This window comes from Ixodes scapularis, unplaced genomic scaffold (assembly GCF_016920785.2).
Source record: "Ixodes scapularis isolate PalLabHiFi unplaced genomic scaffold, ASM1692078v2 PGA_scaffold9__187_contigs__length_104089568, whole genome shotgun sequence".
In the NCBI taxonomy this organism is placed as follows: domain Eukaryota; kingdom Metazoa; phylum Arthropoda; class Arachnida; order Ixodida; family Ixodidae; genus Ixodes; species Ixodes scapularis.
In genome coordinates, this window is record NW_024609884.1 from 83,078,722 (window position 1) to 83,106,286 (window position 27,565).

The window sequence follows — 27,565 nt, forward strand, 5'->3', positions numbered from 1 at the left end:
GGCTGAAGATTGTCGGCACGAAGTCGGGGTGTTTCTGGAAGGTTGACGGCCGCCCTAGAATTCAATTTTAAATTATAATCAAGCGAAATTTTCAGGAGCGTACAAAATCGACGTACCCGTGACAAAATGTGCGCTGCAGATCCGGCAGTGCTCGTTCGGCTGCCATGGTGAGCCGTCTGTGCGTCTTCTCCTCACGGCAGCTACCCAAGCTTCTCTCTTCGCAGGATACAGCCTGGCCGACGGAAATATAAAAAAACTTGGCGTTCTCTTTGCCGTAGAAATAATTCGTGCAACCAAGCGCAACACAGTGGGCTGGCATGGCGACAAACAAATCGAACCCGCTTCCGCGCCTGTTGCCGCCTAGGAATAGCCGTCACGCCCATTTGTTTTCCAACCGAGCAGGGGGCGCTGGCAACAACACACTCTGCTCGCGCATGCGCAGCAGCTTTTTTGCAAATCGTCAATTCAGCAATGCTCATCCTGCACGGGCAAGTTTTTAATAGAAAGGACAAACGTCCTGTAGCAAGGATTGAAAATATCAAGTTTTTGAGAGTAATGATTCAAACGCTGAGCCATTCTCACAATTGGGTTTACCGGACTAAACGTTCTAGAAACATAAAAAGATGACAGAAGACGAGTAGACGAGTAGGCACACGTGTATCATAATAATGATAATATAATAAAATAATAATAATAATAATAATAATAATAATAATAATAATAATCTTTATTCGGCTTCTTCTTAGATCGGATAGAATATATAGAATAGAATAGAATAACTGGATTTTTCTTAGAATAGATAGAATAGAGCGCGCCGCTGTATTCTATCTATTTTATCATGGCGCTGCTAGGCAAAGCGGGGTAGATAGCAGCGCGCTGTATTCTATGTAGCGCAGCGCGGCGGAATCCTGCAGTAGGTCCCCTCTCTCCCAATGACGCAGCGACGGGGCGTTTGGCACACCTCCCCTTCTAGTACACCGGACCATACGCCATATTTAGGGTTCATCGTTTTCGGCTTAACCCGAATAAAACCGGTAAACTTACGCCGAATTCATTTTTCGGATGCGGTTTTTACTGAAAAAGGTCAGTATTTTCTTGGGCGTTTGGAGGGGTGCGTGAGTGGGTGGGGGAGGGGGGGGAGGGGTGACTCATTACAGACCGTATGACCACTTCCTTTCATAGTTCACCAGGGGCGCAGGTGTCTTCAGGACGAAATCTGGGTTTTTGTACCTGATAAAGATTAGTGTGCCGAATTCTTTCTTCAAAGAAGAGAGTTTAATTATTAACTGAACAATGAAGATCAAGGGCGTCCGTAAATACCGCACATTTTTTTAACAGCTCTAGCTTCCGTCTACTACAGGAGGGCATAAATACGATTGTTTTATTGTCGTTTCTGTGGTCGGCGCGAATTAACCACCTCTCGCAGTCGTGAAAATGGGGGAAAAAAACGCACAAATACAAGCTCGCACAAAAAAAAAAAAAAATAAAAGAAATAAAAAAGGCGTCATCGACGTTTTAAGAAACGTAGGGCGTGACTTATTATCTTCACGTTTCGAGATTCGCTCTTTGGCGTTCTTATCGCCGAATGCCGCCACCTCGTTGGAGAGCAAGAATAAGACGCTCGGGACGTTTCTGAAGCTGTTTGTGAGTGTAGATCGATCTTTGGCTGTAAATGACCGAAATGATCTCAGTATACCAAAGGTGTCTGACGAGCATCTTTTGAAAACAAAAACAAAACAAAAAACATGCTACTGTGGTCACTGAATAAAGTGCTGCGACGCCGTGTTTTTTTTTTTTTTTTTTTCTTTTTTTTTTTTTAAGGACAGCAACGGGACACGTTTCCGGAGTTTCCTGAGGAGACGAGCGCGACGACCCTTTCAGTCGGGCACGTCGCCAACGGCTCCCGCGTTCGCTTTCCGAAGGGGCTCGAGAATGGGCTACATTTCGCCTTCGTACATTCACGGTGCTTTTAGCGTTTCTCTTTTCGTTTCCGAGCGCCACGTACAAAAAGAAAACAATGATGCATGGCTCCACGTGTACGACGACGCAGGCTTTCGGGGCGGCGGTTCTGGCTGCAAAGCGTGACTATTCATTCAAAAAGCAAAAAAAAAAGTAAAGAGGAGGAACCTGCGAGAAACTTCCTGCCTCGTGGGATAATCGGTATTTTTGAAAACAACAACGTGTGCGCGTGCCGGCGGGCGGCGCTTCCACACAGCTGTGCACGTCCGGTGCTTCGCAAGTGGTTCCGTTGTTGCAGTCACTAAACAGGGACATAATGCATGAACACTGAACAAAAGCAGAGCAGAATGAAAAGAAAGATTAAACCACGGTGACGAACGCAAAAGCACCACAGTACGCCAGCGGCGTGTTTAGGCATCGGTGCAGGATGTGTTTGCGGTCTCGGTCATATTGGTTATGCAAACGGGAGAGGGGGCGGTTCTGTCTTTTTTGAGGGGGTTCTGAGAATGATTGGCACTCCATAGGGCAGACAGGTCCAGTTAACTTATTCTCACAACCGTGAATTTGGCTTTGTCAAATTATATGTATATATACGTTTAGGACTGAGACAGACCTTTTTCGAGACAGACCTTTTTCAGTCTCCAAAAAAGTCTGTCTTAGGCCGAAACGTCTATGAACGAATAATATGTTTTAAAAACTCCAACAACCGTCTCAAGTGCTTTTTCTGCCGTGTATACTTTTCGTCATCCTGCGCTACGTTTTCTCTCTCCCTCTCTCTCTGTCTCTCCCTCTCTCTCTCTCTCTCTCTCTCTCTCTCTCTATATATATATATATATATATATATAAATTACCAATTGTAAGCATTGGGAATACTTGCACGATAGATATCAGGTTGCAAGAGATTCGATCGTGCCAGGCCGTAAGGGCAACTGGACACCGGGCAGCGGGCGAGACGGGTGTCTGGACATTTACATTGACGCTGTCCAGGGAGAAATTATGCAAACTTATAGGAAGCCCTAATCTAGCAGGCACAATATAAATCCACACCAAAGAGATAAAGGGGGCGCAATAGTCCGATCTCACCAGGAGTTGCGCGATGCCACCACTACCGCGGTGCATTCTGGTACCTGCAGTTCAACCCAGTTTTCAGGCCGCGTCAATGCGCATTGTACGCCCGACGTGTGGAAATTTTCGGGTTAGCACGAGACTTTTAACTGGGTGTTTACTCATGGTTTTGAATGGGTGGTTTCACTTGTTGTATGCGACGGAGCTATACTGGGCGTTTCAAGGAGCGGCCAGGCTTTTTGAATCGACCGCAAAATTCGGTTTCTTAACCTATCGCTCTACGACTTTGTGCAGCCGTTGCCCACAGATGGTGCTTTTCTTTCTTTTTTTTTTTTTTGTATAATTTGCTAAGAGCGTACTTACCGGAGGAAAAAGTAAAGAAAGAAAAAGGCTTAGCGCCTGTGGAAACGCAGCGAAGCCACCGGTCATCAAACAACACGGCGCCGATTCGCACAGGAGACAAGAGATGGCGCAAGCGGTCGCGGCAGCCAAGCCGTCGCGACCTCAGAAGCGGCGCGCGTTCCGCAGGCGGCTACAGAACCAGACAGACGCGGTAACAAAAAGGAACTGCAAAGCAGACGACATCAGTACCCCCCACAAAAACAGTCAACATATACCGACAAACCATTTTTTAATCGATTATGTGTCCATTCAATATGTTTTATTAGAAAGGATGATAAAATAATGCATTGACAACTAATATCAGAAAACCTCGCGCCGCTTTTGAGTCGAAACGATCGTCTGCTAAAGACGCCGGCTCTTGGCGCTGTATGCTCGTTCGTTGGCGGCAGTTGGCGTGGCGACCGCTTGCGCCATCTTTTGTCTCCTGTGCGAAACGGCGCCGTGTTGTTTGAAGACCGCTGGCTTCGCTGCGTTTCCATAGGAGCAAAGCCTTTTTCTTGCTTTACTTTTTTCTCAGGAAAGTTCGCTCCTTGCCAATTTTACAAAAAAAAAAAAAATGCACCGTCTGTAAGCAACGCTGCACAAAGTCGTGGAGCGATATGTTAAGAAAACGCATTTTGCGTCTCATTTAAAGAGCCTGGCCGCTCTTTGAAGCACACAGTAATAACAGCATCAGGCAAAAAGGCCTCGGATATTATGTCTTCTCGAAAGAAAGAAGCATGGCAAAGAAGGATAAACAGAGCCGGACAGAGCGGCAGGAAAAATAGCGGTTTTCGATTTGTTTCGCGATTTGCTTTATAATTTATATCCACCCTACTGCACTTCAGCTAAAATGTGTAAGATTAGAGGGCACGAAACATAGAGGGTGCCGAAGTGTTCCGTACGCTGGAATCTCTCTGAGCATTCGCTCCGTAGGGGCCTATGCGTTGGTCTATCTCAAATAGGACCTCCGCACTGCTTTGCGGAGGCCGTTTTCAATACACTTTTTGCTCAATGTATTTTGGTGGTTATAAATGTTATTGCGACAACATGTTTCAAGCACCCCTCTGCTACAAAAGATCAGGACAATCACCAAAAAAAAGAACAGCGATTCCCGATATGCATCAATTAAAATAAAAACAACTTTTTTCGGAAGAAGTCTTCATTTTTTTTCTCTTACAAACGTGAAAACATCACATAATGCAATTTAGAAGTGCAACAATTACCGCCAAAAATGTAACAAACGAACCTCATTCATTTTGCGGTGGTCTATTAGGCTGACGTTAGTGATCTATTTTGCATTAACAACAATCGAGAGCGCAGAAAAATGCTTTGCTTCGTCGGGCGATAGTTAGCGTTCGGAGCTTGCGCAAACAAAATAAAACTGAGTAGAAACTGTACACGAAAAATCATCTCCCCCCCAAGCTTTCAGGTATCTGTCATGGTTGCTTCTTTTTGACAGATACCAATTGTTACGTCACGTCAGGCATGACCTTTCTGCAGGTCATTTCTTCTTTGTGTGCAGGCTTCTCCCCGCAGTTCATCTGCACCCGGTCGCACGGGCTGTCAACCAGAATGAGACAACTTTTAAAAAACTATCGCTCACCGAGAAAGTCTATTTAGCTCCTCTTACTTCATTGTTGATTAAACGTTATGCACAAGACTGAGCACTACCAAGCTCAGTTTTTCACCAACACATTTGATGCTGTTCCACGGTGCTACACTGAGCCGATGGTCCCGCGAATTTTCTTGTTCTTTGCCATTGCACTAGATGTTCACTTGTTTCCAAGTTAATTGGGACGTCCGAGGAGCCCGAATGCTCGAGTAGTGGCATCGTTTTTTTTTTTGTTTTTTTTTTTTTTCCCGAGGCCGCAGTGGGACCACCGCTTGAACGGCAGTGGGTTCACGCGTTCACGAAGGCGAAGAAACAGACGACGACGAAGCAGACGACAAAGCGTATCTAAAGCGATAATACGACTGAAACTGCTTTCCTGCGCTTGCTGAGGCATTCCAAACAACACCATCGTATGAAGTACAGACGTGCAGGAGATTCAAGATGATACCGGGGCGTCGCAAACAATAATCTACGATAATGTACGCCCAGCCCTATGTAGCCGCGAAGCCGGAAAGGGATGACTACAGGTCGCATGGGCGGCGGGCACCCCTTCCGGAATGCGGGCGCCTGCGCAGTTCGCTTAGCGACATCGGTCTTTTGTCCTACTGGATTCAGAAGATTACATAGAAGAGGGCCTCCGCCGACTGAACGACTCTAACTTTTACGAACACCTTCCATGTGACCTAAGCGATCACCATTCAAAGATTTTAGCAAAGACGCTATCATCATTGACTAGAATCGAAAATATTACCCCCAAAATTGAAGCATCATTAAAACAAAAACAGCCATTAACGGGCCGCTTTTATATGTTACCCAAAAACCGAAAAAAATTGGCAACCAAGGTCGTCCCATTATATCTGGCGTTGGCATACTGACTGAGCCGATCTCGACCTTCATAGACACCCTGATCCAGCATATTCCCTCAACCTTCTCAATTCCTAAATTAGGGACACTGGCCATTTCCTGCGAGAGGTCACATGTGTGGCTATTCTTGAAGAGTCCTTTCTTGTCACGTTGGATGTATCATCCCTTTACACCAGCATACCACAGGAGGATGATATAGCTGCACTAGGTATATATGAGAAAACGAGGAGGCTGCCTTTTCTCACAATTTTTCACCCCCCATCCCCCAACCAGAGGTGACATTCCAAGCTACGGCTACGAAATACTTCCTTTAAATTCCCTTCCTTAAAGTACTCTCTTTCTCTCTCTCTCTCTCTGAACACACCTGAGGACGACGTGGTAGCAACACCCGCAAAATTGGTTCTCAAATTGAACGCTTTTGAATTTATTAACGATCACTACCTACAAATTAATGACACAGCTATGGGAACAAAAATGGCCCCAAATTACGCTAACATTTTATTCTTGAAAAATTACCGCTACGACGCATTTTTAAAGGATATTTATTGATGATTTTTTTTTATTTGGACTTACACTGAAAACCAGTTAGTGAAGTTTATAGATCGCTTCAATGAGGCGCACGCGAGCATTACGTTTTCACACGACTATCCACAATTTTAAATATACCTATTGCTAAATTACCCAAGCATCAAGGAGAATGCAGGGATGGTGTTCCACGCGCCGTACGCGTATAAAAGATTCGAAGTAAATAACCAAAATAAAGCGTGGACGAACGCGCGTGCAAGATGCCATTTGTTTTATGCTTTTGCTTTAGAACAGTCACTGCTGCAGACGCCGGCACGTGCGGCGCGTGGAACACCATTCCCTGCATTCTTCTTGATGCTTGGGTAATTTAGCAATAGGTCTATTAGCTTCTTAGATGTGAGCATGCACGTGGAGAATGACAAACTGGAAACAAAGCTCTACCTTCGTTCCGCAAAAGACCGATTCCACCAAGCGTTTGGCGCATACGCGAGGCAGCCATAACTTTAGTTCACAGGAGGCATTCGGCAGTGCACGAGACTGTTCGTGCCCTGCACGCGCAGAGCTCCAGCGAGGTTGTCGCACGCGCAGAAAGACTAAAGTTCCCTCGATGCATTGCGGCAGCGGTGGCGTAGTCAAACTGGCTGGTGAGATCGGTCTATTCAAATCCGTATCACTGCACGAATAGTACTCCCTACAGCCAGGCTCATAGGTTCCGACAAATATGCTCTAAACAACAGTATTTTGAAAAAAAAAAATTCAGATGATCTTAGAGAGGTGCTAGTACAACAAAGATACCCAATTAGTGTGATTGACGAAATGATAAACAGAGCTAGATCACTTAGCCGCGACGAATTCTTGGCTGATCGCCCTGCGGCGAGAACCAATCGCCGACCGACTAGCCTCGTTCTGACATATACACCAATGCGTGTTTACAAACAAACCGGAGCGCCCCTAGCGGACGCCACCGACGCCGCGCTAGCACGATGGGGGTGTGGGCAAACAAACCATTGGAATGGAATGTTGTCGGCATCGGTGTGAGTCCCCGCGCTCTTTTTCGCGTTGGAATTGTTGATTCTACGTCTTCCTGGCAATATCTGAGTACTTGAGCGGCATCAGCGAAATGAACGAGGCTCGTTACACCGCAAAACTCGGCGTGAATAATGTAGCATGCAGCGATTCATTCCGCGTGGACGCCGCAGAATGGACGCTAAAGCCTGATTCACATCGTGAGGTTCTGCTCGCTATTTTCAGTCATGACGTCGCTGGGGCTGCAAAAGCCTGAACCGTAGCTGAGATGGTCGACGTCGATACCAAAAATCTTAAGCAGAATCATACCGAGTGAATCAGGCATGACAAGTCGGTGATGGCCACTGGTAACAATTATCAACATCTCCTCATATCTACTGTTTACACCGAGACTACTTACCTGAAGCAACCTTCAAAATTAAACGACATTTGAGGTCGGCACTTCTTATAGCAATTACCGGGTCAACGTTTGGTCTACGGGCCGCTGTCGTTTGAACGAGCAGACGACCAGCAGAAACGTTTGAGAGAGCAGACGACAGCTCGAACGATGAAGCGGCCGTTTGAACGTGATGATGTTCAAACGGCCGCTGCCTGAACGTCGTCCGCAGGTGGTCCGTGCAACTTGACGGTTCTCCCGCGTTCATGTTGGAACAAAACAAATAAATCTGACGACCACAAGTGTCCGTGAATTCAATCCGAAGTGCTTCCCGCCTAAGCAATCATGGTCCGACGGCGTCTGTTTTTCTTTTTTCACGGCCCTTATTCACGTTCTCGGACGAACCGAGCAGGCAGAAAACGCATGAAAAGTGACCTTCAAACGTTTCCCGACTCTTTTGGTACAGCCCCAGTCGCGGCGTTTTGACGAGAAGGCAGGCTTTTGTCCGGTTTCTTCCAAAGTAACGCAGGAATGCACGTGCCCCATAGCGGCTTCCGCCCACAGTCCCAGACCGGAAGTGCGCCCGACGCGCCACCACCGCGCCGTGACGTAACAGAGATGAGTTCGTATTTAAGACTAATTTTTCTAACGTGAGAAAAATTATGAGGAAACACTTTTAATATAAGTGAGCCAGAGCGAGTTACTTAAACAAATCCTTCCTTTGCCTCCTCGCGTGGTTTACCGGCGCTCGAAAAACGTAAGGGACATACATGTCTGTGCACTCTTGCACCAAACGAGCCTGGGCAGAGATACTCCAAAAAGTGTTCGGCAATGCGAATACTGAGATACATGTATTTTAAGGCCCAAAATAAAGATAGTAAGATACATTTGTCTTTTATGCAACGGGAAATCCCTGATATATTTCTGTAGAAACAGCGATAAAGTGTTCTGGAATACAGATACAGATACTTTTAGAAATACATTTGTTCCCCAACGGTGCTACGTGGGGAGGGCGTAGTTCGTGGCGAATGCAAATGGTAATGTATGCTTGTGATCCTCTTTTTGTTTCATTTTATGCACTTCCCCTTGCCTCAAACTCTTTAAACATTGGGTTGTGTGCATGTTTATACAGCCTAGAACTACGTCTGCCTCAACGGGCAACGAGTGTAGATGAGAAATTTAGCCAGTGCAGAACAAACCGCTAGCCTGCAGTCTTTAACGTACACCACGCAGTAGCGAGACACGATTGCACGCCGGTACGATGCTCATCCAGATCAAAACTGGCAGGGGTGGGGAATGAACCCAGGATCCCTGGATTCTGCAGCGCAAGCTTTCGCTCCACGTGCTTCGAGCTGGTGTGCGCTAGCCCACTCGGCCGATCTAGAGCCACTCGATATGGCAGCGTAGCTGCCAGAATAGCGCCACGCTTTTCCCTGTGCCGCCTCTCACCGCGATTGGTCACAGGCGGTACCATATCAACGAGCTGAGCTGGCTTGGTTTCCGTAGCAACCGAGCGACGACTCGTCACGTGACCTCTCAAGAGCCGTGATGTCATCGGTAAGATGGCAGCGCCCAGAGCTGGTGGATGCGAGTTTGTTCGGTGCGCGGAGTCGTCATATGCCGCAGCTTGCCGACGATTTAGGGCTCTTCGTGCTTTCTGACGTACTTATAACGTGAAGATCTGAAAGAATGATACTTTATACCCTCTCTGTGCAAGATCGCTCTGGATATTAGCACCTGTGCGACAGCATCATTAATATCGCCTTAGCGGTGCTCGGGTTTCCGGATGTGTTTGAGGATCGATAAGACATTTAGCATGCAATTTTCGCATTCTCTTAGCTTTATTTGAACGTTGGAGTGTCTGAGAATCGTTGCGAAATCTATGCGTCGCATGTTGGGCCTTGGGGAATTTCTTTCAGCACCAGGTAACCGCATGATCACAAACTTTTAGCGAGGAAGCTCCTGCAATGTTTACGTTTTGTACTAATCAACCAGGGAACCTGGGTTCAATCCCCACCCCTGCCCGTTTCGATCTGGATGAGCATCGTACCGGCCTGCGGTTGTGTATCACTACTGCGTGGTGCACGTTAAAGACCTATAGAGCTAGCGGTTATACTGCATTGGCTAAATTGCTCATCTACATCGAGTGACTCGTCGCAACTTTGAAATGGCTGACCAAGTACACGCTGTATAAATATTCACACAACTCTCAAGTATACTAATCAACGATTTTACGATATGCGCAGCGCACGTTCGTCTGCTTCTTTTTGCAAGGGTTGTGGTGACGTCAGAATGCCGAGCTCTGATTGGTTCTGAATAAAGAATAGTGGGTAGACCTCAAGGCAGCTTGCCTTTAGGTCCACCCACTCTCCTTCAATCGGAGCCACTCAGATCTCGGCGTTCTGACGTCACCACAACCCTTGCAAAAAGAAGCAGCTAGAAAAATGCTAAAATTTTATCCTAAAAGCTATGTGGAGTACAAGTTCGTGCTCCACATAGCTTTTAGGATAACATTTTCGCATTTTTCTAGCTTCCTTTGAAAGTCTGAATTTCTGAGAATCCTAAAGAAAGGTATACGGCGCGTGTAGGACCTAAGGGAAATTGTTTCAGCGCTGGGTTACCGAATGATCACAGCATTTTTCAGCGAGGAAGCTCCTGCGATCTTTAACCTTTTTTACTAATCGCCAATTTTACGAATCGGCAGATCTGAAGATTTCGATATAACTTGCTTTCGTTGCAATAGCTTGCATTTGATCGCAGTGTTTTTTTGTTTGTTTTTCAAGTGAAAAGCTGGCGTTTGCTCAAGTGACGTATATGAAATGTCCTGCTATATGACAATGCATCAACACATACTATTAAACTTCCAAACGGAGAGAAATAAAGAGTTTGAGTTTGAGTTAGATGCTCAGAGGTGTGTTCGTCTTTGTAACTAACAAGTTACAGACGTATTTATTTCTTACGAGTGTAATATTTATTTTCTGTAGCTGGGCCCGTTTCGTGCTCCTTAATGTCAGTGTGCTATGACGTTATCATCATGTGTGTATGGTTCTAAATATCCTCTTTACAATGCCTACAAAGGCCAAAATGACGTCAGCCGACCCCAACTCACGCATTGGACACGAAAACTGCGTCGCTCGGATGTATGCGCTCGTCAGCAATCAATTCGTCCATGGATATTTGAATTCGCGTTTCTGTTGAATGAGTGCCCTGACGGAACATATCATTACTTGCGAATGCCAAGTTCTACGGTGTGCTTAAAAAGCACGGTGAAAGATTGGGGTCATCGCACCGGTGCCCTAGCATGTCACGACTGCGTGATTTCACAGTTCTCTTCTGAGTTGAGGATTACAGGTAAAGAAGAAGAAGTTTAAAAATAATTTCGTGGTCCTTTTAACACGAATGTGTGTGCTACACCAGATAAAAATATTGACTTTTTGAATGCCGGTAAACTTCCGAACGACCATTTGGCCTGTCGGCAAGAACACCTCATATCCGGCGTCCGTCTCTTTTGATGGCGTCAACAATTCCCTAGAGACCACCATGCCGTCCTTCTTGGTTGAACCCCGTCGACGTCGCTCCTCACCAGTCGGTGAGAAAATCTCATCTTGAAGGGATGATCGGGTCTTGAAGAAGTATGATGCTAAACATATATACTCGCTCACTATAGGGCAGTCGAGCAGCAGTCATGTTCCGAGCCAATCGTACCGTCGCGGCCGGCGCAATCGGATTTCGTTCCATCGGAGCGAAGTCCGAAAGTACTAGGACGTATGTTCGTCCCACGAAGCGCCCGCCATCCCGGCGGCGCCGAAAACCACTCGCATTGTCCGTGCACGTACAATACCATAGGAGCTCTCGTCGCCCGACAGTCCCTGGGCTACAAATCGTCTCAGTTTTCAGAGAAAACAGGCACCGTTCCTCCAGAGGTTCTTGCCGTACCGGGATGCCAAGCGTCTTATACCACTTTTCAATGAACGAATGGAGATATCAACTAGGCTACAAAGGTTGCCGCTTGGCGTCGCTAGAAGCACGGTTACCATGGCAACCTCCCAGGCCCAAAATGGAGATCACTATCAGCGCTTCTGACGTCGTGCATCTAGATAATTTTGCGTCGTGTCGCTACTCTGGCAGCTACGCTGCCATATAGAGTGGCTCTAGGCCGATCCTCCCTTTATTTATCATGAATGTCGTTAAAAAAAAAACAAAGAAAAAACGAGAAAAGAAAAACATGCTATTTTTTGTTACACACAGTTACTGAACGGTAAAGACTGCGTGCCTTGCTTGACGAAAGGAGTCTGCACGAAATGAACCCTGTTTTGCCGGAAGGGCGCATCTCAAACTGTCGTCTTTTATGCTTTTGAGTCACCCATAATGTGGGGAGATTAGACAACACAGCGGTACCTTTTCTGCACTCAACTCCTTTGCAGCGTTCGCTCTACTACATTGGAAAAAGTGGAGGGCCTTGTGAGAGGAGCTTATTCTGTAATTCTTGCAGGTAACTTTATTTAAACCAGCTTTTTTATGTTGATGACTCTTGATGGATCATGTTGCAGGGCGGGTTCATATTATAAATTCGGAAGCACCGTGCACCAAACATGTTTTCATCTTTTAAAGTTATCGTAAAAACGGCACCAAAATGTAACAAGATACCCAAGTTTGGCAAAGTATCGCGATACAAGCAATACATTGTAAATGTATTTAACTACTGAGATATAAATACATTTTAATGCGAAAGCATTAACCGTCTCATGAAGCGAGCTGACGTCATCAGTTTGAAGCGCGAAAACGACACCTAGTTTCCTGCGGTCCCATTGGCTGGCGCGCGTTGACGGAGCTCCCATTGGCCGCTGCGCTCATCAGTTTCCACGGCCGCTCACCCCATGGCGCTGCGTGTCCATCAGCTCGCCGTTAACACGGAGCGTCCAAGGTCACCAGGGCAGCACGCGCGCTGACCGGCGACGAAAAGTACTGTGGGTGTGCTCTTGCCCCTGTCCGATCGGACCGCGCTCCGCTCGCTCACCGAGAAACCAGACGAGGCCCGCTGCCATGAGAAGGAGTTTTATAAATACAGTTCTTTTCGTGGTCTGCCGCTGGCTTGGCCTCCCCGGTTGTGGCGACCGCCGCTGTGTTGCCGGTCTGCCTCAATGATGTAGGTCCGGCTCCGTGATGAAGGTCTGGGTCCGCGACTCCGCGATGAGGAATCGTCTTCCCTCGAGCTCTTCCGGATTTTACTGCTGCCACCGGGGCCGTCACGTTCCCCCCTTTTTTCTCTTTTTTCTCCCTCGCGCTTCGCCGTGTGCCTCTCTTCTTCCTCGTCCCCTACAGTACGCGGCAGACAAAAAAAGGGAGCGGACGAGCGGATTGCATGCTTTCGCATTTACAACACAGCCACCGGAGCCAATCGGAGGCCATGTGAGTGTACCTTGATCTTTTTTCATATGTATCTCGATACAGAGATAGAGATACTCGATAGCATGTCTAACATACTATAGTGACACAGACAGATGCGCTAGGCTCGCAATGCTGGCTATCACGAGCGCCAGCCTCTGCTAGCGCCCGTGGCTTGGGAGCCAGGGAAATAAAGAGAAAGAAGTTGACTCTAGCCAAAGCTCTGGTTCGAGCGCCTGCATCTTTCCTCTGGCGTTGATAGAACACCGCCGACAAACTGGTGACTCCGGACGTCCGACCAACATGAACCAGAGTGCTGCTGGCACCTCTTCCAACGGAGCTTTCTCCACCGTCCGCCTCCGCCTTACAGCCTTTTGGGCGAAAAACTCTCGGGCCTGGTTTCCCGAACGGAAGCACAATTCCACCTGCGGCGCATCAGGAGCCAGACCGCCCGCTACTACCATGTGGTTTCCGCTCTTCCCCCAGAGGTGGCTGATGAGCTGGACGACGTGCTGGCGTCTCCCCCTCCTCATGACGCCTACGACTACATCAAGCGGACGATCCTCGCTGGGAAGACGGAGTCAGAGGCTTCAAGGCTACAGCAGCTCCTGAACACAGAAGAGCTGGGCGACCGTCGACCCTCTCAGCTACTTCATCGCATGCGCCAGCTGCTGGGAGCAAGCTTCGGACGCGAAGAATCCGATTCTACGGGAATTGTTTCTCCAGCGCTTGCCACAACGCATTCGCATGACGCTTGCTCAAGCCGTTGACAATAGCATCGCGATACATTTGTATCGCTATACTGCCCAGCCCTGCCTCGTTCTCAGGGTGTATACAGCTTAAAAAGCCTCAGTGAAGATGTGCGCGCATGTCACAGGAGACAGCGCCATTCCCACTAAATTTATTTTCAACATGAAAAAATCTCGGCGATCTCACGTGCTGCACCCCGAGTGTCGTATACCTTTTGGAGTGTCAAGTTTGCCGAATGCAGTGTGTGGGGCAAACTAACACAGCCTCTCTTAATATTACAATCAATATTCACATATCCCATTCAAATGCCCCAAAACACCTTCCGCTTTCAAAACATCTTGCCCTACCGAAGCACTTGTTCAAAAAACTCTCAGTAACATTGCTCCAATCTGGCTACAGATCAAATCTATAGAAGGTGAACTATAAGGAAGCTCAGCTCATATAAATATTTGACGCGTTAAAATCTGGCATAAACGAGAGTCCTGGAAAACCAAGCTGTGCACAACACCTGTAGAACACTGATGTTGGGTGACAGGGTCTTTATTCGACTGTCTACCGCGCGATTTCTTGACTGGGTTCGCACATTTTACCCCACCCGCTGTTAAGAGTTTTATTAATGCGTTAGTGTGATGTATCGGCCGGCCTCTGGCCGACGAGAAAGACTGCGAGCGTTGCGAGCGCGTGCTTTGCTCTCTGCGTGCGTGCTGGCACTGATAAAGAGCGACTCATGAGATGACAAATACAGAGCTTGCATGTGACATCATTCGCGGCCATGCCAGTATTTTAGGCGCCGCGAGCGTTCGGTTCGCCGCGTTAGTTTCACACTGCAGAAGTTGTAATTCGAAGAAACCAGAAAGTAGAAACAATCGTCAGTACCCAGCAATGACGAGACTTGCAAGCTGTGTATACCAGCTCTCTGTTTATTCTCATAGCTGAGGCAACATAACACTGGCGATAAGGTAGCGGACGGGCAACGCAGGCATCGCCCGACGTGTGGACAATGCCCAGGGTATACGCTGGAGGAGTTCACAGGCACAGGATGGGCATCATTGGCGGAGCGGCTCAGCTTCTACTTCGAAGTGAACGGAGCGACAGTCGACACCAAAACGAGGGCCCTACTACTCACACTGTGCGGCCAGAAGACCTATGAAACAGTACGAAACAGTACGAAACAGTACGAAACACTACGAAACAGTACGAGAGTCCGACATAAAATGCAAGCTTCCAAAAAAACGTTGGGGTTCCAATCCACGCGTTGAAGGCGGTTTGTCAGCGAAGCTGTGGTATCACCTGCAACGATTGCCTACTGCACTATACGGAATGCTGCCGCCGGTTGCAGCACGCCGCCGCTGGTCGTATTGCCGTTTCTTTTCCCTTTGCCGCTCCTAGTATTCACGCTGCTCCTCGGGAGGCTTAACTATGCGTGGCCTATTCATCGCGGTGCTGCAACAACAACGAAATCAGTTGCTATACTCCGTTTCATCTTACGTTTAAGCGCAGCGGATGTTACGAGCCATCGGAGCCAATCGAAGGCCGTGTGAGTGTCACGTGACCTTCGAGAGGGGGCACAGCGACGCGCCGAAACCGTATCACAGGCCACGTCCACAGAACGGGATTGGCTAAGATAGCTCGTAGCATCCGCTGCGTCCGGGCGTAAGGTGAAACGGGGTGTAGGCCGGTTCTTCTTTTATATACGAAAGGCTAGTGACGTCACTCCCCACGTCGCAAGCTGCCGCCGCCGCGGCAGCAGGCGCCGTTATCATCTATTATGCGGTTCGCACTTCACGCGAGGGCTTTGAATGACGTCAACCCCTTTCGAAGCAGCTGCAACCTAATCTTTACCGGAACGCGTGGGAGGGTGTTCCTATTGGTCACACGCGCCTTATCATCCATCATGTGGTTTTGATGCTTGTTTTGTGGTTTTCTTTATTGAAACGGATACTGAGCGGTATTCTGTATGCCTGATTTCAAAGGAGATATGCTGTTTTGTCTTAAATTGCTCGCCGTGAGTTTTTTGCATAAAACGACGACACGAAAATTTACTTGGCTGGTAGAGGTATACAGCTTCGCTGTAAAGGGAAACACAGAGGCCGCAATATAATATTTCCAGACTATGAATAAAAACCAAAGCAACAATCAGGACCGGACGAGAGCAAAACTCCAGCAAGCAACTGGCAGTCCTCACGTGGTGGTGTAGGAAAGCCCAGGCATAGCCGAGCCCGCAGCGTCTTCCAACACTAGTCTCTCCTGCTCTGTAGCCACTGTCAATGAACTGGCATAAGGAAAACCATCAACAAAATGCCTCCACGCTGGTTTACTTCCCTTGATAACAAGGAGGTGATTCGTTCTTTACCGTCACAGTGCATGAGGGCCCACCACTGAGCTATACCCTCCCCCCCCCCCCCGCACACACACACACACACACACGAGAAGCCGAGAAGGAGCTGTGTATGTCGATGTATTCGTGCCTTAGTTTTAGAGCGCAGCTCTTAAGGGCTGTTTATACTCCGACATTGAGCGCAGTGAACACAGCGTAGCGCAGAGCGTGCGCCTTTCATTGGCCGGCGACCAGGAACTCGATATCTCCGACCAATCACGATCAGTGTGAGCTGCGCTACGCCGCGCCCGTCGACGTTACGTTGAAGTATGAACGAACCTTTAGGCGCCCGTTTCCGCGGTTAGAGGCGTCGCCGTCGGCGTAACCGCCCCGCTAAATTTAGTGGGAAACTGAATTGGTGTTGAGGTCACGCGATGTCATTTTCCCCGCTAAATCTAGCGGAGAAACTGAATTCGTTCATGGGTGACGTAACACGAAGTCATGTGGCGTCATTTTCCCCGCTAAATTTAGCGGGGAAACTGAATTTCTGCTGAGGTCACGTGGCGTCAATTTTCCAACTAAATTTAGCGGTGAAACTGTGGGAGGAGGTGAGGTAATGGAGGAGGAGTAGGGTAGGGTACGGTGAAGGAGGATGGGAGGGTACGCAGGAGCAGGAGGAGAGTAAGAGGAGAGGAGGAGGAGTGGAAGAGGGGAGAAGGAGAGGGTACGGAGGAGGGGCATACCCTCCCCTCCACACCCTCCCCTCCTCCTCCTCAAGAACTGCGCACTAATTTCGCACTACAGAGATTTGTAAACGTCTTTCAATTATTTTTAATGCGAGATTGACCAGCGTGCGTAAACGTGGCTACCCTCGCGACCTGATTGAAAGCACTCCCTATTGGAAAGACCAGTTCAAACTGTTACCAGTTTCAAACTTCGTTATTGCTCCAGTTTGACCAGTTTCATAATGGTTGAACTGGTCAAGGTGGTTTGAACTGGTCAAACTGGTTGGGTCATGGTGGTTGAACAGGTCATACTGGTTGACTGGTCATGGTGGTTTAACTGGTCATGGTGGTTGAACTGATCACTGGTTGACTTGCCACGCTGGTTCGACAAAAATAGTTTTATTTGTTTGTGCCACCACTGCGCTTCGGAAATCCTTAATATACACACATGTAGACAAAACACGCCTACTACAAGCATCAGCTGAACATACATTGAGCGCATACACATACACGGCACATACAAACAACAATACAACAGCACACTAACACCATCACTACTTCCGAGCTCTACGTTTCCGTGTTTTATACTGGTCGTTTTGAACGTTCGGAATTTCTCGGTGACCAGCTAAGCAACAAAAAATATTCCCAGCATGTTAATTTTTTTGGAGCAATGTCATACCTCTGAGAGTATTTTGAACGGCTCACGGGATGAATCTCTTAGTAAAAAGTGAACGCTCAATCATGCCGTAATAATTTAAAAGCCAATAAATTAAAAAAAAACAATTCGCACGCCCCTACTAATAAAGTGTGAAAGAGGGGTCAATCTGGTAACCAGTTTGACCAGGTTGGCCAATCTGGTGACCAGTTTGGTCAATCTGATTACCAGTTCGGCCAGTCTGGAGACCAGTTCGGCGTCTGGTGACCAGTTGGGCCAATCTGCTGATGAGTTCGGCCAATCTGGTGACCAGTTCGGCCAATCTGGTGACCAGTTCGGCCAATCTGGTGACCAGTTAGGCCAATATGGTGACCAGTCAGGCCAATCTGGTGACCAGTTAGAAGGCAATCTGGTGACCAGTTAGATCAATATGGTTACCAGTTAGACCAGTCTGGCTGCCAGTTAGACCAGTCTGGCTACCAGTTGCACCAATTTGATTTCCAGTTAGACCAGTATGACCAGTCCAAATACCAGTTTGACCAGTCCAAATACCAGTCTGACTAGTTAGATTTTCATACTGGTCTTTCCAATAGGGCTAATTTCTAAGCCTCCTCTCAGTCAAACAAAACCAACCCACCCCTCGAAATTCGTAGTCGCACCGTACCACCACCAAAGGCCACACCGCCCGAGGGCACTTGCACAACGGTACTAAGTCGACGTCGTGCTTTTTCGTCGGCTAATGCTGGGTTCCCTGCGACGCCTCGTGAGCGAATCCCCGACATCACCGGCATCACGATCGGAGTGCTTTGCGCGTCCGAACGGGCCTGTTTTGTACCGCTGTCTTGCGGCGCGGAGTACATTGGTCAGACGCCACCTGAGCACGAGAGGGAACTCATCAGAAATTCTTGTTCATTATAGACATGCTCCTCCTCCTCATGCCGCCCGGGCTTCTCACCCGCGCGTGCTATCGGTTCACATAGGGGACGATACGGCCGCGAGATTCTTGGGGCGTATACGGGAATGGTGCATGCCCCCCATAATGTTTTCTCTCCCCGCTTTTTATGCACGACAGGAATAGCTTTGTCTCCAGTTGGCGGCCTTGACGTCCCCCTCTTCTGCCCTGGGCGGCTCCTGACAACAAATGTTTCCAGGTGGTTTCGTCCGCAATGTTTATATCTTCAGTAACGTCTAATTGCAACGAACGTACTCAGCTTCAACCTTGAAACATTTTGAGTTTGACGCGACTCTGATATTTCGGCACGTTGAACCGAAATAAACCATGTTTCGGAATCTCACCCTACGATGAACTAGGGCCCGAAGGCTGGCGGGCGGAGCACTACCTCAGAAAAGCTTGCATCCGCATTGCGAAAGAGTGAGCGAGAGAAATTTCGATATGCAGACTACGAAGAGCACTGGTCTTACGCATATGGTTCTCTTTCGTTAGAGTGCGCTATTTTATATTGGTAAAGTAAAGGTACATGGTATTTAGTTTCATAAATATTCATGGCCATATTTGGAAAACATGTCAACTGTTCGGAGAACTTGGAGGGCACGCTGACAACACTGACATAAAAGTCGTTTCGCTTTAGCCATAACAATACAACCCAACCTTTGTTTACTTACCCGGACCCGTATCTCGCTTCTGCATGTAGTCCGTACGTGGCTCTAGTCCGCACATGCGCTCCCGTGTCGAACATTCGATCCGACTCATTTTCATTTCTTAACAGCCACTGGTTCTGACCCCGAGTTCTCTTCGCCCCATCGCTTCTAGATGGTAGGTATAATCCCTTCAGTAGTCTTCAGTAGTAGCGAGCAGACGGAGCCGCCTCGAGGGCTCGATAAGCAGACGAAAAACTAGCCTCCGCATGACGCGTCTTGGCGCACTGCACGATACGTACGCCGGATCAAATCTACCACGTGGTTTCTCACGAGCTCGTGAGTGGACCCGGCGGCCTGTAGCATTGGGCCCGTCGTAGGATGAGACGGAGTAGAGAGACACTGAGTTCCTAAAATATATATCTAAGTGCTTGCATTGCAAGCGTATGTCAAAATATCAAAATCGACAGGTGTTAGTAGGAACCTATCCGGGAAATCGCGTAGTCGTCCGCCGCGAAAACTTCCGGTGACGTAATCCACTATGTCATCGATCGTGTGATTGCTCCCAGCCGCCGTACATGGGACTCCTTACTGCACCTGCCGCCGACGCCGCTGTAATCGACTTGGCACCCTACTATGCCGGCGCCAGCTCATCACCATCCGAGACCAGGAGCTCCTCTCCTCCTCCGCCGTTCGTTGTTTTGATGTCATGGAGTACACAAAAGCGCGTGGGCACATTTGACGGGTAAACAAGCGTGCAAGGTTGTACCGCTGTGACACCTTCCACCATACTTCAGAATATATATATATATGTTTTTAGTGCGTTAGCATTAGTGTTTTGGTACATGCGCTGGCCTTGGACTGGTCTGGAGAAACATATATAAAGTTCGCAACGTCGCCACGGGATGACGCCACAGCGATAGGACGCATAGCGACGGAGGCCGCACTCGATTGGCTGGTGGAGCGAGAACGTGACGTAACATCTAACAGCCGAAGATCGCCGGCGACGTTCCTTTTCGCCAATTTCGGCGCCCCGAATTGGGGAAGGCGAGTGTATCACTGAGGCGCGTGAAAGGGTGGTCCAAACCAAGCCGCAAAAAGGGCCCGCAAGAATGAGGGAGGCGGAACAAGTTTTTAGTTTTATAACTTGCACCTGCCGTTTTAGCCCAGAAGCGTGCGGGAGTGTATGAACGAGAAGTTGAAAGGGACAGCGCTCCCCGGGACGCCGGAGACGGAAAGGTTGAGAGGGAAAAGGAGAAGCGCCAATACCACCTAGAAGACAAGGCCTGCGCAAGACGTTTCGTTAGTAGATCCCCGACCCGCCCCAAGCGGCAAACACCCCGAAGCTTGACGAGAGTAGGGGCCGCGTCGCAACTACGTCGCATTCACTTGCGGCCGCAGCTGTGTGCGTGACTGCTGAGCGCGAGCTGATAGCGAGCTTCCAGTGCATTTGCGACGTGCACGCGAACGCTCCCTCGGCCAGGAGCGCGAGCTAGCACGCGCTCCTGGCTTTGAGACGCGCATTTCTAGCGCGCGCGCTCGTTCTGCGGTAGAGCGTTTCGAAGCAGCTACCCGGGGTATAAACAGCGCCCTGGAAAATGGCGTCCAGTGTCAGCGTCCAGCGTCCAACGAAGGGCTTTTCAGCCCTTCGCGCAGCAGTAAGGCAATTTCACTCATGCATTTGACGCTCCACGTGAACGTCTAACTTCATCGTATGCTATTTCCAAGAGACACTCTTCGTGAGCATCTGTTTCATTATCTGTTACACAAACCACCGAAGCAGGCGATGGAGCAGACGATGTAGCAGACGATGTTGCTCATCCGGGCTAGCTAGGGGGCGCTGAGGGGATCTACTAGTGATGACGTTTAGAGGAGGAAACGCGCAGGCCTTGTGTTCTAGGTGGTATTGGAAGCGCACATGATGGGTGGGAGAGAGAGAGAAGGCACACTATGGTGGGATTTTTGAGTGGCTTCGAGAGAGAGCATACAACAAAAGCAACCGCTTCTTAAGGCCCCCTTTGTCTTTTTGTTGGGTTCCCAAGAAACGAAAGTCGTCTTGGAAGCTTTGCGTGCAGTCAGTTGCTCAACATGCGAATAGGCCGTATCAAAATAATGGTGGGCCGAGGTCACAGAAAGTTTAGCCTGAGGTTTATCTATGACGTCTTCGCGGTTTGAAGCAGAGTCTTTCCGTCACAAGATATAAACACTTCATTACAAATAAACCGTCTTCCGTGGTCTCTTCACGTGGGGGTATAGCTCAGGGGTAGAGCATTCGACTGCAGATCGAGAGGTCCCTGGTTCAAATCCGGGTGCCCCCTATTTTTGACAACTTTGAGCGTTAGATTGTCTGTTTAGTTCGGCGAGAACTCGCCGATCTTTTTGTGATATTCCATGCTGCCAATGCTATTTCTGCATGGAGCTGTTTTTTACGTTCTTTTTTAGTTATTCTAAAGCCCAGAAGCATTTGGGTTTGAAGCTGCAATACTTTGTATTAATGGACGAGAGCGTGTTAGTTCGGGTCAAGATTGAAGAAGGAATAAACATGTAAGACGAAAACAATGCAACTACATCTTTCAACTAGCAACGTACATAAAGGAATTCCAGAAGTGAGCAGCTGATCAAATGCGGGAAAATGTAGGAAAGGGAAAGTAACCAGGAGAAGAAAGAGGAAAGAGACGATAAGATAAAATGCAAAGTCAGGTCGACAGAGTCTTATCTGATTTGTGAAATTCAACTTCAGGTTTCATCAAGAACAGTGAGGGACGGGAAACGTAGTTTGCGCTGTTCATGACGAATGACTTTATGATTTCCCGGCCGCATCTACTGTTATCCGCCCCTAAGATTCTCGTCCCTTCAAAACGAGGCTTGCAGTCTGTGCAGGAGCGGGCGTGCCTGACTATAGGATGATAGGAATCTGGTGAGGCCTTAGAAACCTCATTGTCATGTTCCCGGAGTCGGTGATTTCTGCAACTGCCAGTCTGACCTATGTATTGGCTCCCGTAGCTCAAGGGAAGGGAGTGCACTCTCTTTTCTTTGCATGGGTTTCATGTTTGGCGGTAGATCAACTCGGACAATAAACTCGCACTCTCCTACAAAAGGTCTTTGAGACAAAACGAAAATATGTATCTACCTATTTCCCAACTTGAATTTAGACAAGCAAATTATCCGACTCGTAATGCTGAGATATGAATAGTGCCACATTCATGAACCAACTATGGGATCAGATGTTAAAATTAGGGGTGGGCGAATATTCAAAATTTCGAATACGAATCGAATATTATACGTTTAATATTCGTATTCGATTCGTAAACTAAGTCTTCGGTATTTTTCAAATATTCGTCGTAACATGAATATTCGAAATGAATCGAATATTCGAGAACGTATTCGTAAGCGTAAGTTTTGCTTTCGGCTTCGGTTTCGGTAAGGCCCATTGCAGCGACGTAGCTGCATGGCGGCTTCAACCTAAACTGGTGGCGTCGGTGTCGGTAACGGTAATCTGCGAGTTTGTGCCGTTGTGACTCCTGACTTTTTAAACTGCTCACTTTCGCGTTTGCCCACTCGTGTTATGGCGGATGGAGGGGTGTTTTGCGGGAAACCGTCTGCGAAGCGGAGAAACGAACGGGAAACGGCACCAAAACGAAAAGAGAGGAGCGCTATCTGGAAATACTTTGCGACGGTGACGCCATCGATGGCGCAATGTACGGCATGCGAGTCAACGCTTAAAGCGCCCACAAGTACGACAACGCCCCTTGTCAACTCTCACAAAGAACATCCTGCGTTGTTGAAAGAATATCGTGAGATTACCGCTGGTACGTCAGGAAAAGATCAACCGACACTGACGGACTTCGTGCGCCGCACGGAGTCCCCTGTCAGAAAAGAGGGTGCGAGCGCTGAATAACAAGGTGGCGACCATAATGGAGCTTGATTTACAGCCATACAGCATTGTGAAAGACCGCGGCTTCAAAGAACTTCTGACAGAAGCCGTTCCCAACTATCGCCTACCATCCGGCTCTCCACACTGTCGCGCGTGCTTGTGCCACGGATGTATGACGACACCCGAAAGAAGGAGAAAGCAGAGCTCAACAGTGCCTTTGAAGGCGGCACTACCACTATTGCCTTTACAAGCGACATGTGGAAATCGCACACTAACAAAAGTTACGTGACCATCACCAGTCATCTTCTCACTCTAAAATTCATGATGAAGCGGTTCGCATTCAAAACTCGACATATGGCAGCCAGTCACAGTGCTGTGAACATTGCAACTATGTTGGATAAAATGCGCCATGACTGAGAGATACCCGATGAATGTGCGAAGTTCATCGTAACGTATAACGGGCGCAACATCCGTGGTGCAGTAAGGAGACTTCCGTGGACTGAAAGGGCGCGCTTCGCGCATACCCTTCAACTGGCGATTAATGACGCGAGATCCCGTTTCCCGGCCATTGATCGCCTGTGCAAGAAAGTGAGGCATAGTGTGGGACATTACAAGCGCAGTCCATCAGCTCAGAAAAGGCTTGAGGAGTGCCAAAAGAAGATGGGAAAGGACACACTACGTCTGGTGGAAGACGTGGAGAGAAGATTAAATAACCAGTATCTAATGTTGTCTCGCCTTCTGGAACTCAAAGAAGCAGTCTCTGTGAAGCTTGCTACCTCGGACTGTGACATCGATGGACTTGGTTCATCAGTGTGGAAAGATGCTTCTGAATATGTACAAGCATTGAAGCCATTGTTTGATGACACCGTTATTGCCAGTGCTGAGAAGTCTTTGTCCTCCCAAGTTTCTTTGATTTTTAGTATGCTCCACAGTCTAGGTAACTGTGCTGGGCATCAGAATTTCCCGCAGAACTGATAAGACCCTTGCTATGTTCTTGGACCCACGCTTCAAGTCCACTATTTGTAAAGCTGAAAAGAAAAAATTATGGCTAAAAGCTCTGGTGCTGCAAGAGATAGCCTCATGTGATGCTGCTGAAGAAACCCAGCCGGAAGCTGCAACACAGTCAAAAGAGCAGGCTCAACGCCATCAGCAATGTTTGGCAATCATTTGACCACTTAGCCAAAAGTGCAATAGAAAGCGAAGTGGTTTCAGCTTCAGAATGGGAAGTTGTAGCTTATGAAGAGGAGGCACTGCCAAAGGGAGAAATTGATCCGTGTGAGTGGTGCCGAACTGTCGGGTGCTTAAGATATCCGAGTCTGGCGAAGCTTTGCATCAAATACCTGGCATTGCCTGCTACTTCAGTGCCGAGTGAGCGTGTTTTTTTTTTTTTTTCTGTGACTGGAGGTGTAGTTTCCGCTCGAAGGGACCGCCTCTTTCCTGACCACGAGCAGCAGTTGATTTTTTTGTATGACAACTTGTGATATTCCCTACAACTAGAATTTTTGTTTTTTGTGTTTTTATTCTTGTTAACACCAGTGCCTCACTGGTGCTAACGAGAATAAAAACACAAAAATGAAAATTCTAGTTGTACGGAAGATTACAAGTTGTCATGCAGAAAAATCAATTGGAGTTCTGCAGTTGAAAAAAAAAATCAAAAATTAAAAGAAAAATTGACTGCAGTTCCGACATGTGAAAATAAAAATGCTTTGAATAAATGCACCTGCCTTCGACTATTCGATATTCGATTCGATATTCGAGGCTAACTATTCGTATTCGATTCGTATTCGAAAATATTAATATTCGCACACCCCTAGTTAAGATATACCCTCCCCCATTTACTGAATCGTTTGTATGAACTCGATATAGATATCTTCAGTATGTCCGCCAAACAAATATGTTCACTTTTTGTCTAATGGTTACTTATTCTAAATTTGTCTTTTGTCTAATGGTTACAAACTCTAAATTTATTTTTAGAAACTTAATATAACATGATTGTATGCGTTTTGCGCGTGTTGTTATTTTTCACTTACTTTTTAGTAAACGCTTCAAAAGCGCTCGAAATGGAGCGTTTTTGGAGCGCTCGATATCTGCGAGCGGACCTCACCATTAGAAACGAGAATGCTAGGGTTCTTGTCGGCGAATTACGCCTGCGGGAATTTAGACCGAAATTTTAGGGAAAGAAAACACAGCCCGAGGTTTTTTAGAATAAACAGTGACTCACTTGGAGACTGGACTTGAGAAGCCGCCTGTAAACGCGTGAAAGACATGGAAGCGCGCTGTTCACTGAAAAGTGTGCTCTTATTTTAATAATTTCTAAACAGCAAAATCAGTCCAGCTGAGAGATGGTGCGTTAATATTTTGTGTGACGCCTTGGTTTTGGTAAGTTTGGTGATCAAAAAAGAAGATCAAGTGGGTCATTTGGTCGGATAACAACCTTCATCAAGCAGGAGTCTGAAATGTACCCATACGCAAATATCGAATCTTGGTCTCACAGCCAGTCCATTTTAGTAGGTAAACCAGCCTAGACTTGCGCCCGTTACTTCAAAGAAGTACTTAATTACAGTTACAAATACTTGTAAAAAGTAATCGATTAATTACTCCGTTACTTTACTCGATTACTTTGGCGTTACTCCAAAGAAACACGAAAAATACATACTGCGCCATCAAATTTGGGCCCCATCAAAATTAAAACAAAAATACAACATTCAGTAGCTACGCATCATTTTAGGTTAATAATTTTAGGAGAACGAATCTATAAAGTTTTAAAGGACTTAAAAAGGTGCTCAAGATAAACGAGACTTGCGCTGTCCAACCGGGACAGAACTATACTCCGTTTCCCCTTGCGTTTAAGGGCAGCGGATGTTACGAGCCATCGGAGCCAATCCAAGGCCGCGTGAGTGTCACGTGACCTTAGAGAGAGGGGGCACAGCGACGCGCGGAAAGCGTATCACGGGCTACGTCCACAGAGCGGGATTGGCTAGGATAGCTCGTAGCGTCCGCTGCGTAACCGCCCATAAACATGCGACGAATGCACTTCGGCGGTGGAGGCACGCACACCATTCGAAATAATCCGAGTTTCGCATCGACGAGCTTTAAAACACGATTCCCCTAAAGATATGTTCTTTCTATGTTTGCTCCATGTTGCAGCCTCGCCTGATTCTTATCATCCCATAGTCATGCACGCAAGCTCGTGCACAGACTGCAAGCCTCGTTTTGAAAGGACGAGAATCTTTGCGGCGCGTAACAGTAGATATACGGCCGGAAGATCACAGAGTCATTCGGCATCAACAGTGCAAACAACAACGTTTCTAATCCCTCACTGTTCTTGATGAAAACTGAAGTTGAATTTCTCAAATCAGAGATGACTCTGTCGACCTGACTTTGAATTTTATCTTATCGTCTCTTTCCACCTTCCTCTCTTGGTTACTTTCCCTCTCCTCAATTTTCCCGCATTTGATCAATTGCTCGGTTTTAGAATGCCTTTGCGTATTTTACTAGTTGACATATCTGGTTCCGTCGTGTTCGTCTTACATGTTTATTCCTTATTCAATCTTGACACGAACAACACGCTCTTTGTCCATTATTACAAAGTATTGCAGTTTCAAACGCAGATGCATGACGTTCTTGGCTTTGTAATAAATAAAAACGAACATAAAAAGACAGCTCCATGCAGAAATATCAAGGGCAGCATCGAATGTCACAAGAGCCGCGAGCTCTTGCCAAACTGAGCAAACTACTTAACGCTCAAAGTTGTAAAAGAATAGGGGGCACCTGGATTTGAACCAGGGACCTCTCGATCTGCAGTCGAATGCTCTACCCCTGAGCTACACCCCCACGTGAAGAGACCACGGAAGCCATTTTATTTGTAACCACGGTTCGTAACTAAGTTTTATGGAGACTTAAGAACTGACAACCGTTTCGCTGGTGCCCACACCCGTTCTGACCCGCACTCGTGGTGAGCGTGAGCTTGCTTCACCCGCCTCACAAGCCATCTTTATTCTTTTCTTTTAGATAAATCCCACATCATTCCCATCTCGGGGGGGGGGGGGGGGGGGGGGGGGATGGTAGAGGGAAGTTTCTTTTGCACCTGGTTTTTATTGGTCACCTCCCAGGGTAGACGCCATGATTGTGGAGTTGTTGGCAGTGGGTATAGTGACGCCGTGAGTCTCCAGTTACATGCACAGCCTTCGTCGACGATAACGTTGCGTTGGGAGCAGTGGTCTCTGCAAGTGATGCTAGGGTGGCCAGGACAGACGTGCTTCCTTGGTCACCACTCGCCGTTCGGGGCGGTTGGTGATGGGCGGTGGCCGCTCATCGTCTTCAGAACGGTCTGTCGTCGCACCGGAATTTCATGGCTTCTACGTGGACGTAGCGGGAGCGCTTGCGTCTTCTTTTTGCTTGTGAGGGTAATGGGGTGGTTATATCTCGTCGTCGCTAAGTCTGATATCAGCC

At 47.7% G+C, this 27,565-nt stretch overlaps 2 non-coding genes across 2 annotated transcripts; one reads left to right on the forward strand and one right to left on the reverse strand.

The window, feature by feature from the left end:
- The first annotated feature begins 21,485 nt into the window (after nucleotides 1–21,485).
- On the forward strand, nucleotides 21,486–21,557 carry Trnac-gca. Its single transcript has one exon. It is a non-coding gene; the product is annotated as a tRNA-Cys (tRNA).
- Nucleotides 21,558–26,875: 5,318 nt separating this feature from the next.
- Trnac-gca lies at nucleotides 26,876–26,947 on the reverse strand. The gene has a single exon. It is a non-coding gene; the product is annotated as a tRNA-Cys (tRNA).
- Between the last annotated feature and the right edge of the window lie 618 nt (nucleotides 26,948–27,565).